This window comes from Anolis carolinensis, chromosome 2 (genome assembly GCF_035594765.1).
Source record: "Anolis carolinensis isolate JA03-04 chromosome 2, rAnoCar3.1.pri, whole genome shotgun sequence".
Classification (NCBI taxonomy): Eukaryota; Metazoa; Chordata; class Lepidosauria; order Squamata; family Dactyloidae; genus Anolis; species Anolis carolinensis.
The window spans coordinates 307853944-307877393 of record NC_085842.1 but is presented as its reverse complement, the minus strand read 5'-3'; the positions used below and the strand labels follow the sequence as shown (position 1 = coordinate 307877393).

General features: G+C 40.4%; 1 long non-coding RNA gene across 1 annotated transcript in view; it reads right to left on the bottom strand.

Moving 5' to 3' along the window:
- The window catches only part of LOC107983123 (uncharacterized), a 54906-nt gene extending 32104 nt beyond the window's left edge, over positions 1-22802 (bottom strand). Inside the window, exons 1-2 of the long non-coding RNA XR_010003648.1 lie at positions 22027-22802; positions 13604-17076 (exon numbers count right to left, since the gene is read on the bottom strand). This is a non-coding gene — a long non-coding RNA (uncharacterized LOC107983123). The remainder of the gene's footprint in view (positions 1-13603; positions 17077-22026) is intronic.
- Between the last annotated feature and the right edge of the window lie 648 nt (positions 22803-23450).

The window sequence follows — 23450 nt, the reverse complement described above, 5'->3', positions numbered from 1 at the left end:
ATGAGGAGGGAAAAGCGATACTGCACTGGCATGAAAAGTCTCATCAAAAAGGAATCTGTCTGCCAGGGTCTTTATTAAATAAGATACACCCATTTCGACTACAACTCCAATCATCTCAATCCAGAATAACAATTGGATTGTCGAAGGCTTTCATGGCCGGGATCACAGGGTTGTTGTATGTCTTTCAGGCTGTGTGGCCATGTTCCAGAAGTATTCTCTCCTGACGTTTCGCCCACATCTATGGCAGGCATCCTCAGAGGCTGTGAGGCATGAATAAACTAGGCAAGGAAAGGAAAAAAATATATATATCTGTATAGAGCCCAGGGTGTGGCAAGAGTCCTTTGTCACTGGGAAGCCAGCATTAATGTTTAAGTTAATCACCCTAATTAGCATTGGAAAGGTTTTGTCTCTTGCCTGGAGGGCATCCTTTGTTCAGTCATTAGCCGTCCTTGGGGCTCCTCTGCCCTCAGAGGGTTGGTTCCCATCTACTGTTTTGATTTTAGAGTTTTTTAATACTGGTAGCCAGATTTTGTTCATTTTCATGGTTTCCTCCTTTCTGTTGAAGTTGTCCACATGCTTGTGGATTTCAATGGCTTCTCTGTGTAGTCTGTCATGATAGTTGTTGGAGTGGTCCAGCATTTCTGTGTTCTCAAATAATATACTGTGTCCAGGCTGGTTCATCAAGTGCTCTGCTATGGCTGATTTCTCTGGTTGAATTAGACTACAGTGCCTGTCAGGACCCAGGCTGCAGAGCACCAATAACCTTGCGCAGAGACCAGAATCTATCTAATATCTTTATTAAAGAAATATATAAAGTCAATAAAAACAAGTGAAGAATATAGTTCAGAAGCAGACCTTTCAGATGAGGTCAAATATAGTCCAGAAATGTATTGTCCAATATAAGATATTAAAGTCCAAAGTTATAATCCACTTGACCGAAACACACACCTTGCCAAGCAATGGTGTGGGGAATGACAGGGTCTTTAAAGTCCAAAGTAGCTTGACAACAAGGCTGGAAAATAGACTTGATTCTTGGCTAGATCAAAACTTGAAACGAGGCAAACATGAAACATGAACTGAGTCCAGAGAAGTCCGTGAAACAAGGCAAGGCTGGAAACTTGATCCGTGAAACAAGGCAAGGCTGAAAACTTAATCCGGGAAACAGGGAACTGGGGTACGAAGTCCACACACGATCTCTCTCCTCAAGCTGAACAATTGACTCCGCAAGGTTCCCCTTGCGGCAAAACCCCTATATAGGGTCTTGTTTTCCCGCCAACAGAACACTTTCCCTGGAGAACAAGAAGCGAAACCCAACTCTGTCCAGATGCACAACTCCTTAGAATTTCCCAAGGGAAGCAGACCTAATCAGCTAGTTGTTTGGCCGCGATTCTGAGACTCCGGCGATTAGCCTCCCTGACTCCTCTATCTCTATTATAATTGTCCTTTCGGGAAAACGGGGGAGAATTCTGCCCAGGGCTTGTTTGGTTAACTTCCTGAGGACAAACATCCTCCAGGTGGAGAGGCTCCGATTCAAGCTGAACCGGTGGAAATCCCATGTTTTCCTCCTCGTCTGCCACAATAGCACTAGGAACGGGACCACAAGGCCCATGAGACATCACAGTGCCTTTCATGTTCTTTGACTCGTGTTTGGGCGCTGCGTTTGGTGGTTCCTATGTAGACTTGTCCACAGCTGCATGGTATACAGTAGACTCCTGCAGAGAAGAGAGGATCCCTCTTGTCTTTCGCTGACCATAGCATTTGTTGGATTTTCTTTGTGGGTCTGTAGATAGTTTGTAGGTTGTGCTTCTTCATCAGTTTGCCTATGCGGTCAGTGGTTCCCTTGATGTATGGTAAGAACACCTTTCCTCTGGGTGGATCTTTGTCTTGACTCTCATGGCTTGTTCTTGGCCTTGCAGCTCTTCTGATGTCTGTGGTGGAGTCTCCATTGGCCTGTAGAGCCCAGTTTAGGTGGTTCAGTTCACCTTGGAGGAGGTGAGGTTCGCAGATTCTTTGTGCACGGTCTGTCGGGGTTTTGATTGTGCTTCTTTTTTCACTTGGGTGATGGTTGGATTCAACCATCACCCAATTGGATTCTTTCATAAGCACCCAGTTCTGGAGCTGGAGTTGGACAATAAGATCAATCCTTGCTGCCATCCCCAGAGGGTTCAATAAAGCTCTTAAGATTCATCTGCTCCTCAAGGTATATATGTTTGGCCCACTTTTGTCTCTCATAAGGCATCTACAAGGATTTAAAATACCAGAAGAGGGGAGGGGGAAATAATTATTTTGACAATCTTTTTCCTTTTTCCTGAGATGGGAAAAGGTCCTGTGACTAACTATTGGAACCCATCGCTTGACTCAAGTCCAAAATATATCATTTAAATCAAGATGCCAGTTCCTCTGCACAAATGCAGAGTGCTTCATTAAAGCACTGACCACAACTACATGCAGCTTCTGGATACTTGAGATAGGTTGAAGTGTTTACGGATCATAGAGCATTTTGACCTAGCAGTTTTAGTATATAAAAATGAACACTAGTTAATGACTGCCTAAAGGTAAACTAGCTGCAAGACAGAAGAGTGCTAAGAGTGTGTCAGACTAGTTTTCATAAGAGTTTACATTGCAATTTTGTCTAATTAGTCTCCAGTAATTAATGCTGAGAGTATAACAGGGATGTAATCAGACAAAGTGCTGGTGAGCAAACCCCATGGAAGTCATTCATCTTTTGATAGTAATGATTATGTTCTTTTTTATTATTAAAGATCCCATTAAAAAGAATTTATGATTTTCCCCTTTGTAGGAGAAATAATAAACATCATATCAGAGGCTCTTATTTTTGGTATCTCACAACCGCATGTGTGTAATTAGCCACAGTTAAAAAGAGATTTTGCAAGAATGGCTTTTGGGGAAGATTACAAATCAAATTAGAGCCTGGATATATTTTTTAAAGTAGAAGTACAGTATCTATATAAATTACCAAAGTACAGTTTGGAAAAGAAGTGTTTGGTCCTGAAGAGAAAGACAACCAGGCGAAAGGAGAAGCTGATGGGACCGAGGGACTGATTAGTGGTTGGCAGGGAGACAACGTGGTGCAGGCAGCCAGTTGAAGGATGCCTTAATTGATCTGTTTTCAGGAGAATCGCTTTACTTCCCACAAAAATCACAGGGTAAAAGCTGTGAAATGATGGCTTCTGGTGCAACAGTGCTAGAATTCATTGTGCTTGAATAAATACCAATGAATCCCCATCAGGCACTTTCTACTGGGAAGCTGTCCTCTCGAACAGAGCATTACAGTGTCAGTGAAATCCTCAAATTTTGGAAACCAGTCTAAGGGAGAAACCTTTGGCCTCCCTATTCATTTCAAAGTCATCTCAGTTTTCAGGAAAATCTCTGAGATCTGATTGTTTGTATTATAGTTATCAGCTATAATGATTGCTGACATCCTGATTGTATATTTTACTTTTCTTTCATCACTGTAACAGAAAAACATGTTAATTCTTTTTTTTCTCCTTCTCCCCCATAGTTATGAACAAATAATTTGGAAGTAAAACTATTTTTAAAGTGTTCAAAGACACTAAAATTCTATCAATAGAGTTGGGCCTACATATTCTTATATAAGACCCTATGAGTTAGGTATAGAAATGGAAGGTGAATATTTGAGGAATACCCCTTAGACCAGAGGTGTCAAACTCATTTTCATCCAGGGCCACATCAGCCTTATGCTTGCCTTCAAAGGGCCGTTGAATCCATGGACAGAAGATCTGTGGTACAGAGGGAGATAGATAGATAGATAGATAGATAGATAGATAGATAGATAGATAGATAGATAGATAGCACATAGTGAAAAAGGATCCCCCTGTGGTGCAGCATGTTAAAGCACTGAGCTGCTGAACTTGCAGACCGAAAGGTCACAGGTTCGAATCCGGAGAGTGGAGTCATGCCGGCCACATGATCTTGGAGGTGTCTATGGACAACGCTGGCTCTTAGAGATGGAGATGAGTACCAACCCCCAGAGTCGGACATGACTGTACTTAATGTCAGGGGAAAACCTTTACCTTTACCTATCACGTAGTGATCGGTGCTCTTTTGTTTTTACCCAGTTTGGGTCCTCAGATGTTATTTTGAATGACAACTCCCATCACCTTTGATTATTTGCCATGGAGACTGAGGATAATGGAAATTGCAACCCAACAGCACTTGTGACTGAGATTGGGGAAAGGTTTAAAGGACATTTTAAAATCAGACACCATATCCACAAGCCTTGTATCTAAATTCAAACTTCACTATCCTGACTAAACAGAACAAACTGCACCCTTCCAGATGTTACTGAATCACAATTCCCATCAGCTCTAGTCATAATGCCCATTGAGAAAGAATACCGGAGTTGAAGTCCAGCATCTGGAGGGCCACATGCAGTGACATGGCAGGCCTTGAGTCTGACATATGTGCCTTAGATGTTACATTAATTCCACAACCACCCCAACTAAAACTTCTCTGCAATTGAGAGTTTCTTGTCTGGTGGAGACAGAGCTTGGTGTCATAGGACATGTTTTGCATAAAAGAGGCCCCAAATTAGTCCTCATTTATGTCTTGATAGTGCTGGGAAAGACTGCTGTCAGAGACATTGCTGTCAATTGGCTTATTTAAGGAAGGAGGGCCAATAATTTGACTAGGGATGCATCCACACTGCAGATATAATGCAGTCTGACCCTACATTAACTGCCACGACTCAGTGCTGTAGAATCATGGGAGCTGGAGTTTTACAAGGTCTTTAGCTTTCTCTGCCAAAGAATGCTGCTGCTTCGCCAAACTACAAACTCTAGGACTTCATCTCATTGAGCCATGGCAGTTAAAGGTAAATTCATGCATAGTTCTACACATGGAAATTTACACTCTGATTCATAGGAGTATCACAAGTTAAAGCTGTTTTTATGACAAATGACAACACCAAATCCCCAGTGTAGGATCTTAGCTACTATGTTTTACACACTCCAGTGCATAGTGTTGTGTAGATATAGCCTGGAGACCAACATTACTAATGTGCATGTGGTCTTATACCATTTTAACTGCTATACATTCCTCTGAAGAACCACAGGAGTTATACACTCGGATTCAGTGCTTCAAATTCTGTATTAACCCACAGAGGAACTAAGATCTCCAGGACTTGAAAAATAATCAGTAGAAGTCTGTTGTGTGTGGATATACTCTTCATAAATATGAATGTTAGGAATTGCAAGGAAAATCAATTCCCATTGTATTTACAGCTCTGATCCAGTGGTGCTTTCTGCATACATTTTCAGATTTGGCTGCAGTTTTTAATTTGATAAACAGGATTTATTTGGAACCCAGATGTTTCTCTACAGTTTCCTTGCATTGTTCCTTTTGCAAGCAGAACAAACATACAACTCTCCCAAGTATGAGCTGTAATTCTCTTCTTGGCTCTTGTTTAAATTGCTATTAGTATAATGCTCTTCTTTAAAGGTAAAACACAACACAACACAACAATACTAACATTGTTCAAATATTGCCCAGACTTCAAGTTAGAGGGTAGGGTTATTTTTCCCAATATGCACACCTGATGCATTTGCTTCTGCACCAATATTTTACAAAAGGCTTTTAAATTTATTTATTTTTATTTTTTTATGCTAGTAACTCAAACCAGATTTATTTTCATAACAGTCTGCAAGCTCTTACTTAGAAGCATCCGGTAGATTTATTTCATTTTGTGGAATATTAGCTTCTGCACCTGGGCTGAAATTTCTCATTACTCTTAAAGACTCCTAACAGTTCTAGCACATTGAAGCAACCTGGATATACAATAGATTAGGAGAGGCAGGTAAGAACAACAACAATAACAACAACATGCTGGTTCATACAACCATAGAGTTTGAAAACACCTTATAATCCACATAGTCAAATTCCAAGCTAGTGCTGGAAATCCACTACTGTGTCATATCTGATAGGTTGCCTTCCATTCTTTTCCTTCAAAAACCTCATTCATTAATATAATGCTACTAATCATTTCTTCTTACTTGGCCTACTCTTTCTGAAAATATGATATGCTTCAATCTCTACATCACCATCATAACTATAACTCACCTTTTTCCGAGTTTGGGTCTCCAGTTGGTTTGCAACATTTGCAACAAACATTTCTAAATATTAACATACAAAAGTTAAAAAATGTAATTAAACCACCAATGAATTTTAATCTGTTAAAATATAGAAAAAATACACCCTAACAAGAAAATGGCAAATAGAAAATCTAGCATGTAATCAAGGCCCATTCTGCTTACGAAATCAACCCTCCAAGATCTGCCAAAGGATATTATCGAAGTATAGCAGACAAGTATCTAGAGATTTTAGCCCTTAACCCAACTTTGCTTTACACAAAGCAAAATTGGGAAATACCCCAGAGTTTGCAGGAAGTTCCAGAGTATCTTTTGCTTTGCATCTCTCTAGCTATCTTGTTTGAGTCAATTTCAACTAAATTTATTGTCCACATGCACTTTGATGCCATCACCATTTCCCTGCATCGATCAGTACAAGGAGCTCCCAGCAAATGCTTGGCCATGGCAGTTGCATCTAGTGATGTCAGAATGGGATGCTCTTAAGAATGGGAATGGGATGCCCTCATGCCATCCTTGCTATCGTGTGGGCACCATCCTATGACCTCAGCAGATGTAACCAAAATGGCCAGGCACTTACAGGAAGATCTATGGTTGACAAAGCATGATGAGATGAAAAAGGAATAACACAGCGGAGACAATACAATCTTGACCTTCCTGTACCAGTTGGACAACAACTGTAGAAGGTCTGGCCTGGTGCCTGAGGCCACCATCAGAGTTGATCTAAGGCCAGTTCAGAACATAATGCCCTGGACTGGCTACAGATAAGCATCCAGTATAGACGAGACCCAAGACAAGTGGAACCTAAGACAAAAAGTGTATCTTTTTGATGTTTCTTTATTGCTTCTCAAAGTATCCTTGTCTGGTGTTTTTTGTTTTTGTTTTGGCAGCTCTGTTTTCAAAGTGTCATAAAGACATGATGGAGACACTATGCTGCTTGACAATGACAGTATGGGAAGCATAGAATCCATAAAATGGGGGAGGACAATTACAAAAATAACTCTGCCACACGATCAAGCCTAGTCAGAAAATCAGCCCCAGCACTCATCTAAGATAACATTTTGCTGTGTTTAGATTTCAGGTTGAATGGAGATTGACGTCTAGGCGACTTCTCCATTGACTACCTTCAATCACTCTGAACAGGGCTGACCCTATCATTGGGCAAAGTGCAGGAATCTCCTCAGCTTGGAGACAGATCTAGTCCTACCCTGAGACAAAGTGAAGCATCCATCTCATTAAACAGATTTGGGAAGGCATGAGATGAAGAAAGCCCTGTGTGCCAGGTGACCAATTCTGCATCTGGTGTAATGAAAGATTCTGAAATAAGACTGAATTGACAGTCTAGTCAGTTCTGCATATAGATTGGGTTTGGTGCCCTCTTGACCTTTGCATCAGGAAGCAAAACATGTTGTGTTGGCCCTGATAGTAGATGACTTGGGTAGTAGGAATAGTTCTCTTTAGCCCTGAACATTCCTCTGTCCTAGGAGAAAGATGTATCTCAGCTACATCACCTATTTTATACCAGGGGTAGTGAGAATTAACATCATGTGACTGGTGTTGAAGTAAGATTCAGTCACCAGTGCAGTGGGAACCATTTGGCTTCTTGCATCAGGATGCAAAATCTTGTGGGACTCTCAGCTGTGATGCTAAAGCTAAGATCCCAGTTACTGCTGACCAAAAGCACCCAAGTGGAATCAGTAAGTCAAGTGCAATTGATGCCAGAGGTGATTCCATCTGTCCTCCTACCAAAAGGAGAAAACAAGGGTAGGGAACATAACTATTATTTTTGTTGTTCTGTGCAAGAAACTAACCCTTTAAAAAAGATTTACTTGATGATGTACTGGCCATCAACTACAGTTTGTATTTATAGGGTAACATAAAGTAGTTAATTCATGTCAAAAATACTTTCCTATTTCTTAAACAGCTTGTATGCTTTGGACCATTAGACACCTGGTAATGACAAGTCTGGATTATTGCAATATGTTCTGTGTGGTGGTTGCTCTTTAGACTGGTCTGGAAGCTATACATAATGGAGAATGATTGAACTTGGCCCCTGATTGGTGAAGCACATGTCATTACCTGCTAAAGGAATTGACAGGTGTTTTGCAAGGGAGGAGTGTTTTGATATGTTCAGATAGCATACTCCCAACTGTCCTGATTTGTCAGGGATAGTTGCAATTAATTATCTGTCATTTCACATTTTAGCTGCTTATAAAATGTCACCGTTTCTCTCTTCTCCTCCCATTCTTCCCCCCTTTGCTCTAGGCTTACTTCAATTGCTACAAAATTGAGATAAAAGTGCCAAACCTCTTTAGAGAGGAAAGAAGGGACTGGACACTTCCCATTTCCAGTATACAAAAGCATACTGCTGCAGCTCCTTCTTGTTTCTCTTTTTTCCTACTATTAATTTTAGACTTTTTGTCCAAACTGATAATGCATGGTCACATATGTCTTTGTTTTCATTTGAAGTTTGTTAGAGGATATCATCCTTTTTCACTGTGATGGATATATTTCTGAACATTCCTTACCACCATCCTTCAGGGACCAACTTCAGTTTTTGAGTTCATCTGGAGAAGTCCTCTTGCCAATGCAATATACTCCTGAAATATTTTTGACAGTCTTTCAGAGCAGTTATGTAGAATGCCTTTCCATGAGAACTTCAACATGCTCCAACTATTTTTGTCTTAGACAAATGTTGGAGACATACCTATTTATGGAAACCTTCCTCGTACAGTTCATCCTAACACTACATAAATATTACATCTTAATCTGTGTGTTTAGTTTAGAGAAATGAATATACTCCACCAAGTGGTGGAAGCAAATATTGTGGATTGAAAGGGAAAGCAAGGAACAAGATTTCAGAGCTCTGGCATATTGCATCTAGTTCTCCTGCTCCCACCAGCTACTTGGAATCATGACTGCAATGCATTCTTCTTGCTGCAGTAAGACCTGTTACTATGTTGTCTATCTACATCCCCTTCAGAAACTATGCATAGGGATGTCATGTGTTAGACGCATCTTTAAACTAAGAGTCAAAACAAACTCAAAGATTCCCCTAGCACCTAGGAATAGGGTGGAAAGCATTAAACTAATGGATATTTTGTAGATCCAGCTCTTCTACTGGTGTAAACATGAACAAACATCATTACTGCTACTCAGGTTTTCAAGCAGGAGTCCTTGGTTTCCTAGTGGGATAAGCTTGAATCAGAACTTGATAAAACCAAACAATAACCCCTTAGGGTTGTTGTATGTTTTCCGGGCTGTATGGCCATGTTCCAGAAGTATTCTCTCCTGACGTTTCGCCCACATCTATGGCAGGCATCCTCAGAGGTTGTGAGGTAAACATCCCGGAAAACATATAGCCCAGAAAACATACAACAACCCTGTGATCTCGGCCATGAAAGCCTTCAACAACACATTAATAACCCCTTAGTCACTGAGCCTGAATGTGGCCAAGTGGATGCATATTTTTATATTATAGCCACTATCATGTAGGAATAATTCCTGCCATCTAATCTCTGTTTTAAAACATAACTGAAATTCTGTATCATCTACTTAGCTATGGGTGCATCTGTACTGTAGAAAAAATGCAGTGTGACAACACTTTAATTATCATGGCTCAATGCTATGGAATTTTGGGAATTGCAGTTTGCTGAAGCACCAGGAGTCTTTGACAGAGAAGATTAAAGATCTTGTGAAACTTCAACTCCCATGATTCCATAGCATTGAGAATGGGAATTAAAGTGATGTCAGCCTGCATTAATTCACCAGCGTGGACGAAGCCTATGTAACCACTTTACTTATATAGCTGTGTCCCCAAACCCTACCATCCACCCATCTGCGTTTACCAGGCAGCAGCTGCTGCAAGTGACAAGGGTTTCTCCCTCTGTCAGTTGAGAAGCAGTTGATCAATGTTTCCACATTCTTCCATGAGCAATTTCCAGTACAGTCATCAGAGTCCCTGTCACAATTCCTCCTTTTACTAAACATCACTCATAGGAGGAGTGGATGGGAGCATCACTTGGCTACTTGCTGATTGACAAGGCAACACACTCTTGTTGCTTGCAGTGACTCCTGTCCAATAAATGGAGACTGGGGGACTTTCTTGAGCCCTACATATCCACTAGATTGTGTTAATGAATTCTGATCTATATTTTATATTTATGGTTTGATTTAAAATAAACCTGTTTACAAATACTTGCAAATGTGGCCAGAATTGCTCAGCCAGCATAGGCAATAATAATTAGAATAGAAGTAATTGACACATCATATAGCAGTTTGTTCAGGACTACCAATAGGATTCAGAATACAGTCAAGGATGTGCACAAGATCACGATCTAAAATTCTCAGTCAATTAGCAAAATAACAAAATAAGTGGAAGTAAAATCTTCAGATCAAAGTGATCAGAGATTTGGAACACAGAGATTATCAGTTCACACATCCTCAATATAACTTAGATGACAAAAACTTTCAGCACTGTCCATACATGTTACAGCAGTTTAAACAGCAGTAGAAGTGCTAACTGTTCTATGTATCAAACTGCAAAGATGTGTTCAGAAATAGACATTGCCCCATAGGCCGAATATTCAAATTTGGAGGCACTGATTATTCCAACATTATTTGCCCATGCACCTGCAGTTAGGGTATTTGCAAATTGGCACCTATGTGCTCAGATAGGCTAATTGTCTCTATATGCACCTGTCTGGGCATGCCAGCATGTGCTTTGCATATTGAACAGCTACATGTGTGAATGTTGTGGATGCATCAGCTGTTCCCATTTGCAAGGGTTTTTGTCAGGAAAATGCTACAAGACAATTAAAGCTTTCCTGGATCTGGGGCTTTGGTTTGGTTGAGTATTTTCCTGAAAATGCTGGAGCATTGAGAATATCCTTATTCTGAACTGCACATTGAAGAATGCAGTAAGTTTACAATGGCTTAGCTAAAATTATCACATATAGGTTGAATAGAAGAGAAATATCCCTTTCATGCAACTGACAAAATGTTCCTTATCAGTGAATAACATGATCATAGCTCTCACAGGCTATGAAAGTTGCATGTGCCTATTTCAAACAAAAAATGAATAAAATATCACAATGGATCTTCCGCACCCACTGCTTGCTTCTTCATACTTGCCTCCTTTTTAACTTCTTGTATTCCTATCCCACATGCCACCACCTGCTCTCTATCACAGTGGATTGCTCTTTAGGACCTCATCACATTGATGAGGTCCCACAAGGTGATTCAACAGCCTCCATGGCAAACTTTTTTCAGAAAGGGTTTGCCAGGGCAGGACAGCAGGGCAATCCTGGTGCCCTGTCTCACTGGCACTGATGCTTCCCAATCACACACGGGAAAGCTTCCCCCCACGCTGTCTCTGTGGTTTCCAATGAAACGTAAGAAGTCTCCCATGTTCTGGGCACAGCATCGTAAGATGCTTGTGTCCCAGTTCATTGATGGAGCCCCACTGGAAGTGAGCCTATATCTTGTGATGGGTAGTGTGGGACTCCATTGATCAACTGTGCTGCAAGCATCTCAGGATGCTTGCAGCCCATTATGTGATGAAGTCCCTAGTCTTGTCTTAGATTAGTGGATTGTATGTCACAGAGGTTCCAAGCAGCTTCATGTCATCTCGAACATCTAAAATCATGGGTGCTGTCATTTTACAAGGCCTCCTCACTAAACTACAAGTCCCAGGATGGCATTGCATTGAGCCATAGCAATCAGTGGTGTCAAGCTACATTCATACTACAGTGTAGCTGCCCCCCAAGACTCCAAGACACCTGGGTTTAGATGGATTAGGTCACCTTGGATGAACTGCATGTTCTCTGACTAGGAGGAAGGCAATGGCAAACCCCTTCTGAAAAAAGTGTGCCAAGGAAACCTTTGGATGGGGGTTGCTTGAAAGTATGTAGCAACAGCTGGGAATTATACTAAGAGAATTACTAACTTCCCCCACTATTTCAGAACCCATGTCCCTGACCACTTTCGCAAAGCAGCACAATAATGTTGAGGTGCTCACAAGATCAAAAAGGCTGACTGTAGTGGTGTGCTGGGAAAGCACCCTGAGGCTTCCACCTAACTGGTCGTTGCTGTTCTTCATTTGTGGCATTCAGACTTCTAAGTGCAGTGTTCCCTCACTACTTGATGGTTCATTTTTCATGGATTCGCTGTTTTGCGGGTTTTCCATAAACTCTAAATGAATATTATAAATCATAACAATTTACAATTTACAACCTAAGGAAGGGAGGGAGGAGAAGTCAAAGGGAGAGAAAAGGAGCCCAAGTGGCAACGGGAGGAGAAGGAGGTGATTTATCAACACACGATTGGTTGATAAAGACTTAAAATAGTGTATAACTACTGAAATAATGTATAAATATTAAAATAAATATAGTGACCCTACTTTGCAGATTTTCACTTATTAAGGATGGTCCTGAAACTTAACCTCTGCGATAAGTGAGGGAACACTGTATTGTATATATTCATCTATAAGTCTAGACATTTTAAATAATACATCAAGTTCAAAAAATGGGTCAACTTATCCATGAGTCAGTGTAAGCATACAGTAAATCTTATTAAGAAAGAACCATCTCTGAGTAAAGTGTTGAAAGACAAAAGCTTAGTCCAACCTGGGAGACCCAAAAAGATGGACTGACTTTTCTCTCTGCTACGGCACTGCTTCTGGCATTTCTGAATGCTTAGATAGGAAAGTGGCTGGCCTCCTTAGGCAGTGCTGGTACTTTCCCCTTTCTGTGGAATGACTTGCACTATGAGTCATTATCAACATCCACAATTTTGACCACCAAACATGCCCTTGATTTTCTTCTTCTTCTTCATTTGTTCAGTCGTTTCCAACTCTTTGTGACCTCATGGACCAGTCCACGCCAGAGCTCCCTGTCGGCCGTCACCGCCCCCAGTTCCTTCAAGGTCAACCCAGTCACTTCAAGGATACCGTCCATCCATCTTGCGCTTGGTCAGCCTCTCTTCCTTTTTCCTTCCATTTTACCCAGCATCATGATCTTTTCCAAGCTTTCCTGTCTTCTCATGATGTGGCCAAAATACTTCAACTTTGCCTCCAAAATCCTTTCCTCCAGTGAACAGCTGGGCATTATTTCCTGGAGGATGGACTGGTTGGATCTTCTTGCGGTCCAAGGCACTCTCAGGATTTTCCTCCAGCACCAAAGTTCAAAAGCATCTATCTTCCTTCGCTCAGCCTTCCTTATGGTCCAGCTCTTGCATCCATAGGTTACTATGGGGAATACCATTGCTTTGACTATGCGGACCTTCGTTGCCAGTGTAATGTCTCTGCTTTTCACTATTTTGTCTAGGTTGGCCATTGCTCTTCTCCTAAGAAGTAAACGTCTTCTGATTTCCTGGCTGCAGTCTGCATCTGCAGTGATCTTCATGCCTAGAAATATAAAGTCTGTCACTGCCTCCACGTTTTCTCCCTCTATTTGCCAGTTATCAATCAGTCTACTTACCATAATCTTGGTTTTCTTGATGTTTAACTGCAGCCCGGCTTTTGCGCTTTCTTCTTTCACCCTGGTGATAAGTCTCCTCAACCCTTCCTTGCTTTTGGCCATCAGAGTGGTATCATCTGCATACCTAAGGTTGTTAATGTTTCTTCCAGAAATTTTAACTCCGGCCTTGGATTTGTCAAGCCCTCACGTCGCATGATGTGTTCTGCATACAAGTTGAATAGGTAGGGTGAAAGTATACAGCCCTGCCATACTCCTTTGACTTATACATGAAATTCCCTTATATGTGTAAACAGAAAGTTTTCTGGTGGAACTTTATGCCCTGCCAGCTTTAAGTAGGATCTTGTCCACTGAGTTCAGACTATTTAAATATGGCATTATTTTTTCTGTATAACAAATATTAATCATGATTATGAATAACTAATCCTTTCATGATAATTTCAGCTATGGAGGCATTCATTTGATATTAAAATACTCGGCTACAAACTTAAGGCTCTCCCCATGTATGAACATCATACAGTTATCTACTTCCCCTTCCATTCCTATTCAATTCATACAAAATCCCATTTTCTGTCTGGGCTATCATGAATACTTCAGTCGATGGGAAAAATATACTAGAAAATCATAGCAGCTTCCTCACATATATAACGCAAATAACTTCCCATAATAAAAAGGATAAAAGAATGCACATTCAAAAATATTATAAACACTGTTTTCTCTTTTAAATGATGCTCAGTCATAAATTTGTCAGACGTGTTTAATTATTTTTTTTTAAGAAAAATCCTGCAAGGATGAAGCAAAAAGCATTCTCCAGGTTTTTTCCCCTCCAATCGACTAGAATTTGTAATTTGCATGCACCTTTTGAGTTGAAATCAAACATTTGCCCTGCATTGGCCCCAGTTTAATTAAAATGATGGAAATGTGTGATAGGCTTTTGGTCTAAGGCAAAAAAGGATGCACAGAACTGAAATTTGGAACAAACATTAAAAAATGGAGAAATGCATGGCTGGAAGTGATAAGAAATGCCAATACTATGTATTACATGGGATCATGAGATGAAAATCCCCCACCCCCAAAAAAAGAAAGAAAAGAAAAGAATTCTGGCATACTGTGAAACTGTTGTAGGGAGGTTTGGATAGGATTACATGCTTTATGGATAATGCCCCTGTAACTAACAGTGTAGATGTTTGTAATCTTTCTCATGGCCTTTTTGTACAATTGTCAGCACTGCTCATCAGTCTTAGCATAATGTTTCCTTCCACACCTCCATTGGAAAATTTGGAGAGCATGAAAAAGATTTGATTTAGGAGGAGGTGAGGGGAAAAAAGAGAATGTTAATGGAGCAAAGAATTATAATAGCAAAAAAAGTAGATTTGATGCACAGGGAATCATTATGTCATATAAGCCTGGTTGGACTTTGCAACTAAGGATGCATCCACACTGTAGAATTAATGCAGTATGACACCACTTTGATTGCAGTGGCTCAATATAGAACAGGGGTCCCCAAACTGAGGCTTTCCAAGGTCATTTACCCAGCCCCGCCCTAAACTTTAGACTGAAGTTTACCCTAAATCTGAAATGGCTTGAAGGCACACAACAACAACAATCCTAATTAACTTGACTATCCCATCAGCCAAAAGCAGGCCCATACTTCCCATTGAAATACTGGTAAGTTTATGTTGGTTAAAATTGTTCTTCATTTTAAATATTGTATCATTCTTTAATGGTTCTTTGCACTATAAATAAGATATGTGCAGTGTGCATAGGAATTAATGCGGTATCAAACCACATTAATTTTCAGTGTAGATGCAGCCTGGAAACTGAAACTCTTGCCATTATCTGGACAAGCAATAAACAGGCACCTTTCAGGATGAGTTTATAGTATCATCTAAAGTTGTAGTTTAAAATGGTATATTACAATTTTTAAAAATCCATATGATTTCTGTGCAGCCATAGAAACGTGTATGCATAGTTGCTCACATCTGCACATACATTATCTCTGATATAGATCATCTGGGGTAGGATTCTGCTAGAATTCATTATAGAAAGCAGTGGCTTGACCAACTCCCTGGTAAATATGGAGGATTGATACACAGGACCTCATCACATGGATGAGGCCCAGCGATGTGATTCACCAGCCTCTGTGGCAAATCTGGGTAGCATCAGGAAGGCAGTGGGGCAATCCCGATGTCCCAGCTGCCACCTGATGCTTTCCCATTCCACGTGGGAAAGTGTCGCTATGTGGCTTGAGTCTGCTGAAGTCACATTATTCCTTATGTAACATGGGGTGGCTTCTGTGTTGGCATCAGCGTCCCATTACTCCGCCACCCCAGTTCACCCACAGAGCCCCACCAGAAGTTACTTACATTGTCTGATGGGCAAAATGGGGCTCCATGGGTAAACTGGGGTAGAAACGTGCTAGGACATGTTTTTTGCCCCATGTGATCAGGCTGACAAATATCTGTTCTTCATATGAAGGGACTACTTTAGGAAAGACAATTCACTCTTATCACAGGCCAAAAAAGAGTAGCCCAGGAAAACTGGGGAGATCTCAGAAATAGTCTTGATGCCTATGTACAACTGGGTAGCACTTTTGTCCATTCCTACTCTATATATTAAGGAGCCCCAGTGGCGAAGTGTGTTAAAGCACTGAGCTGCTGAACTTGCAGACCGAAAAGTCCCAGGTTCAAATCCTGGGAGCGGAGTGAGCACCCGCTGTTAGCTCCAGCTTCTGCCAACCTAGCAGTTCGAAAACATGCCAATGTGAGTAGATCAATAGGTACCACTCTGGCGGGAAGGTAACGGCGTTCCATGCAGTCATGCTGGCCACATGACCTTGGAGGTGTCTACGGACAATGCCGGTTCTTCAGCTTAGAAATGGAAATGAGCACCAACCCCCAGAGTCAGACATGACTGGACGTTAAGTCAGGGGAAACCTTTACCTACTCTATATTATGGTATCTGAACAATCAAACAATTGCCCAACCTTTACTTACCACTGGGTTCTTCTTGATGCACCTATCTCAATAGCCTCAATGAGCCATAGTTAAAGATATAGCAAATCCAGTATAAACTGAGGTCTGGTTCAAGATCAGTACTATTATTGTTGTCTTTACTGTTGTTGCTGTATTACCATAATTTATACACAGGTTATATTGAGACAAAGTAGCATAAACATCTCATTATGGAATAATTACGTTTGCTGTGCCTAAGTCTGGGTCCTGAAGTCCTGGATCATGAAGAGCTGTGAAGATACACAGAACAACTCACAGAAATGCTGGTCCTTTTCATGGATGCCTGCTTGTCTTTATGCTGCTTTGATTCAATGCCCGGAACATCTGACCGGCCTTATAGCTCTTGGCTTCTTTTTGAGAGCTAGCATTTTCTGAGTGTACTGCTGGTTGACATCAAATGAGTAGCAGCAGAGGAGTCAGAAAAAAACACTGAAGTACTCTGTGTCTTCAGCCAGGATCCACCTACAGAATTAAAACAGAGACATAGTGGGAGCAAAGTTTTCAGCTTGGTGCGATGGGACTTCACTTTGTTACTAGTAGCTAAATGGCTGGGCTGTTTTGCTGCTCTTGGAAATCAAATGTCTTCTCCATCATACACCTACACACACACATATACTGGCTTTTGTTTTGACTATGTGAAACATAAGGACTGTTCTATGAGACAGCAGGGTTTACTTTAGTCTTGATTCAAGCTCCTGATGTGATGAAAACCACTACAGGTTGAGCATAGAACCATCAGAAGAGCTATGTTATCTATTCAGATATTGGTCAATCTCTTGCTCATGGAAAATCTGTCAGCAGGCATAAATACGATCCCACCAGTCCCACCCAATCTTGTGTTTCCTATCAATTGATGTACGTAGGATAGTAACTCATTTCGACAAGTACAGTAGAGTCTCACTTATCCCACATAAACGGGCCGGCAGAACGTTGGATAATTGAATATGTTGGATAATAAGTAGAGATTAAGAAAAAGTCCATTAAACATCAAAATAGGTTATGATTTTACAAATTAAGCACCAAAACATCATGTTATACAACACATTTGATAGAAAAAGTAGTTAATTACACATTAATGCTATGTAGTAATTACTGTATTTACGAATTTAGCACCAAAATGTCACAATGCAGTGAAAACATTGACTACAAAAATGTGTTGGATAATCCAGAATGTTGGATAAGTGAGTGTTCGATAAGTGAGACTCTACTGTAGCTGTTTTGCTCAGGAGGTTTTCTGTTATATTGAGAAAAACCTGGCGTGGCAACTCTAGATTTAAAAAAAAAAATCAACAATAAATAGATTTGCATGCATAAGGTAAATTCTTCAATCTGGAATCCCTGTTTTCACAAAGGATATCATTCAAAAGTGCTGAAAAAGATATATGGTGTGAGGTCAAGATGGAGAATGCTGACTCGGTTAAATAAACCAAAGGTGCTCTTTCTTTGTATGTTTCCAGAGAACTGCTCTGAAAAGATCACCAAGTAGAAAATCTATGATGTGTGTATGCTGAAATTGCCAGAAATGATAGGATCATAAACAAGGATCTACTGAGGTGACTCTTCAGCTATCTGTATGCTCTTGAAACCATGCTCTGGTGGGATGGGAAACATTCTCCAGAGGAAGTGAAAAGAAAGAAGGTCCTGCCATGCTAGTTGTTGGGTGCCAGCATGATGCTGAATTTAAGCTATCTAGGAGTCATTCATAGTTCCTTAAGCAACCATTACTTCTTAACCAAAAGGTAATCTGTCTTGTGATGATGACCATTTGCACAGTAAGCAGCTCCATACATTATGGTAGAGGACCATTACAACTCTATCAAAATGTATGAAACTGCTTACTGTGGTAGTTCATGTGAGTCAGGGGCCATTGCTCAGTGGTTGACAGTAATGTGTGAAATGTTTAAAAATCCTTGAATACACACAGTCTCCAGTTTCAAAAATCAATGCACTATGGGTAGGACTTCTAGAAAGTTGCTATCAATCAAGAGTAGATGATATTGGATTGGACAAACCAACAATTTGACTCACCGAATGGCATCTTCAAATGTATGTGCATGATCAACCTTGGGATTCTTCTCTGATAGTTCCAAGACAAACATCTCTTGATGATCTTCCCAGATCCCATACAAAAACTAAGTTTCTTCTCTTCAGATTAGGTTTGTGAAAAATAGGACTTCGAGAAGCACCAGAGCACCTGAGATTCAGAGAGTTGTAGCCTCCAAAAAGTAATATTCAAAAGCTTTGGCCAAGAATATTTTCCACATTGCTCTTTACAGACTCCCTGTCCTGCAACAGCTGAATGCCGCCCATTCTATTATTTTAATGAATTTTATGGGCATTTGAGGAGCTTAATTGTCCACGATAAGTAGTTAGTTCATTGTGGATGAAATTTGTCCATATGTAAGAAATAAAAGTCCAGTGGGCAACAATAATTTCAATTGATGCTGAAGGCAGATGGACAAATCTAAATGATTTGTTCTCTTTGTTGGTAGGATGCATATTAAAACACATCTTCCATTGATTGATACACAGTGCAAATTTCAAACCATAAAGCATCAACCCATGGCACCAATGTATTACAGAAGGGAAAAATGCTTTAGTGCACAGAAATTTGAGCACAGTTTAGAAGGGAAAGGGAAAACGAAGAGAATTGAGAAGAGGAGTCAGATTGCACAGAAATTTGAACTGGACATTTCCAGGAACATTTGGCATACCCTTAGGATCTCGACACTTGGCACATGTTAACCTGCATGGACTATCTCCTCTTATGCTTGAGCTATGGCCCCTGTGTATTGCAGTGAGTATTCTTAGTGAATGATCTATACATAATTTCGGCATTGTCCTCCCTAAGGATAAATTGCTGCAGGCATATGCTTCCAATCTGACACTTTTTCAAGACTGACTAAACATGCAACAGAATTATGCACAGATTGAGGAAAAGAACTGTTGGCAATTGTTTGGGTTTTTGAGCAGCTCCATGAACATGTTTGTGGGCAGAAACTGGTTAAAGCAGAAACAGACTATAGACCCTTGGGAGCCATTGATGGGAAACTGTCTGCGCTAAGAACTGGGGAAATGATTGCAAAATGGCAAGTGTTCTAACTGTTGTCTAAAAGTGACCTTTAATGGGTATCATTGCTTCAGAATAAAACTGAGATTAATATGATGAGAAACTGGGATTTCTTCTAGTGCTTTGAGCATTTAAGGTAGGGGGAGAATTCTAAAAGTTAGCGTTCCGTTTCAAATTTTCTCTTCAATAGAAAACTGTAATGTACCATACATTCTTCAAAATTGACAGTGAAATCATACTTGATCTATTTGAAAAGTAAACTTCATTATATCCAACAAAATGTATTCTCAGTCTATACTATATTATACTTTCTATGTAGTATAAAATGTAGCCTATAATACATTTTATTAGGCTGCACAGCCCTCAAAATTATTATTATTATTATTATTATTATTATTAATAATAATAATAATAATAATAATAACAACTTTATTCTTATACCCCGCCCCATCTCCCCGAAGGGACTCGGGGCGGCTTACATGGGGCCAAGCCCAGAACAACAATATAAAAGCAAACGCAAACAATGAAACAGATCAATCAGCAATAAAACATCAAACATCGATAAAAAACAGTCATAAAAAGTCACTTAAAAAGGTAAAACATAACTGGACCTGGGACCTCCTTAGCACTTTATAACTTAGCACTTTAGTTCAAATGCCCCCCCCCCCCACGCTATCCCCCTCCACCAACCGGGTGGTCCATATTATTTTATTTTATTTTTACTCACTATATGTTTTAAATGAGCTTTTATGGTTTAATGTACTGTTTTGCATGATGTCAATTTTACTGTGTATTTATTCACTGTAATACGTTTTAATTGTACTTTGTCTATTGTTTTCGGGCCTTTGTCCCATGTTAGCCACCCCAAGTCCCTGCCGGGAAATGGTGGTGGGATAGAAAAATAAAGTTACTTACTTACTTACTTACTTAAGTAGCCACTTCCCAAGAGTGTAATATTTTTCCCATAGGTAAAGGTAAAGGTTTTCCCCTGACGTTAAGTCCAGTCGTGACCAACTCTGGGGGTTGATGCTCATTTCCATTTCTAAGCCGAAGAGCCAGCGTTGTCAGTAAACACCTCCAAGGTCATGTGGCTGTCATGACTGCATGGAACGCCTGTACCTTCCCGCCGGAGTGGTACCTATTGATCTACTCACATTTGCATGCTTTTGAACTGCTAGGTTAGCAGAAGCTGGGGCTAACAGCAGACGCTCATTCCGCTCCCAGGATTTGAACTTGGGACCTTTCGGTCTGCAAGTTCAGCAGCTCAGCGCTTTAACACACTGCGCCACCACCAGGGCCCCCCATTTTTCCCATTTTATTCCTTCTTTGGGAGACCATAAGCCAAGGAAACTGGGTTTTTTTTTGCACAGAAATGTTTTCTGTTCTTTTTTGTACAGTATGTTTTCAATTGTGAATACTTCTTGAAAACTTCAGTTTTCAACAATTTTCTCATAATAAGGAATTTTTCCCATTTTATTCCTTATTATGAGAAAATTGTTGAAAACTGAAGTTTTCAAGAAGTATTCACAACGGAAAACTTGTACTGTACAAAAAAGAACAAAAAACATTTCTGTGCAAAAAACAAAAAAACAAAAACCCAATTTCCTTGGTTTATGGTCTACCAAAGAAATTACTTTATTATTCTGAGCTTAAGAATGGAAAATGGAATATTTGTGGACACCAAAAGAGATTTAAAGATGAGCTTAAAGCTAACCTTAAAAATGTGGAATAAATACTGAGAACTGGCAAGCCCTTGCCCTCGGACACTGGAACTAGAGGTCAGCTGTTACCAACAGTGCTGTGGTTTTGAAGAGGTGAATGTTTCAAGAGAAAGAAGGCGCCTTGAGCAAACCCTTCCTGGGACTACCTTCCATCCGGAAATATATAGCCTCAGTGCGAAAGACCATGCAGATCCAAAACAGGTCTCTACAGCCACTTACAAACCCACTGTCAAGATTCTACTCTTGGAAGACAATCATACTCGGCCATGAGTGATAGCTTATGATGAAGATGGCATGCATAGCTATGTTAGGGAAATTAAATGGAGGTCTAGCTGCTATTTGGACATTTTGGGACCATCATAATTTGTTTGTCAAAACCAAGAGCAAGAGCAGTGGTATATGTGATGGCTCTTGGATTTAAGCATTCATTACAGAAACCTTGGTATGGGTCTTGGTGGACTGAGTTAGAAGGGATAAAGAGTAACCCATTTCATCCTTCAGAAGTTGTGCTGACCCCATAGTCACCACTGAAAATTCAGTTAAGGAATAGGGGAGAGAGGGAACTGGCTCAATGGCACTGCAAGAGAAGGCAAGGAAGGGAACAAAATAAAAATTACTCACCCATGTTGCTAGCAAGATACTTGTGTTAGGCTATTATGATTGCATGATGCCTTGGATTCCTTGCTAGACCATCCCTGTTAAACTCAGAGCCAGCAAGATTCAGGAGCATGCTTTGTCTAATATGGAAGCAGGCTCTAAATTACACAAGTATCTTATTTCATTTTGTGGCATATCCCACTTTTCCTGCAATAGGAAACTCAAGTCAGCACAGAAAGCAAAATACAGCTAAAAACTATCACTGTAATAAAAAAGGTTCTAAGCAATAAGCCGTCCTATTAAAAACATTGCTAACTTAAAACAGCTTAAAAGTATTAAAACCCAACACAGTAAATAAAAGCACAATATCACCATCAAAAAAACTTTTATATCAGTGGTTCCCAACCTTTTTTTTTTTTAACCAGGGACCACTTTGACCAGGAACCACCCTCCAATATTAGTACCAAAAGGGTTACAAATCAGTTTTTGGTAAGCTTTAGATTCTGTTTGATTATTTGGGGTGCTGATTTAAAGAATTGCATTGGATAGACCACATCAGCTCTAGTTTCTGATACAGAACATATGCCTTCCACTAGTCGCCATCTGCTCACCCATAGAAAACCATATTTAATAATCTAGAGCTGGTCTATCCAATGCAATTTTCTGAATCCAAATAAGGATATTTGGTCTATCCAAGGTGCCTCCGCTTCCAGGCACCACATAGAACAGCTCTGCTCAGAGGGAGGAGAAGCAACAGTCAGGAGGCTTGTCGCGCCTTTCGTGGGTAGTCAGCCTCTCCCCTTCCGACACTGCCTCGGCACTATAAGAGAGTTTCACAAAACCAGTTGCTCTCATTGCAACGGTGTAGTAATGGTGAGGCTGAGGACTATATTTTAGTCCTTGGGGACCACTGGTGATCCTTGGGCCACATGTTGGGAATCACTGTTTAATATTAACCAATAGCCAAAATCCTGTATAAATAGAAATATATATGCTTGCTGATAGAAAAAAGTAGAGCATGGGCCATTTCACAATCTGGGTGCAACCCCTGAAAAGACTTGAACAAGCCATGAGCAATTGTGCCTGTATTGGTAAAGGGCTTTGAGCTTATCTACATGGATTTTTAAAAATCATGTTCATCTTGTAGGAGCTTTTTTCTGTTACATGACATCCGTGACAATTCATTTGCACTGCTTTTCTTGGAGCTTTAAACTGATTCAAACAACTTTGCCTTTCACAAAAAATCCAGATTTATGGGCCCAATCTAAGAACCCCGGTGGCGAAGTGTGTTAAAGCACTAAGCTGCTGAACTTGCAGACCGAAAGGTCCCAGGTTCAAATCCCAGGAGCGGAGTGAGCGCCCGCTGTCAGCTCCAGCTTCTGCCAAGCTAGCAGTTTGAAAACATGCCAATGTGAGTAGATCAATAGGTACCACTCAGGCGGGAAGGT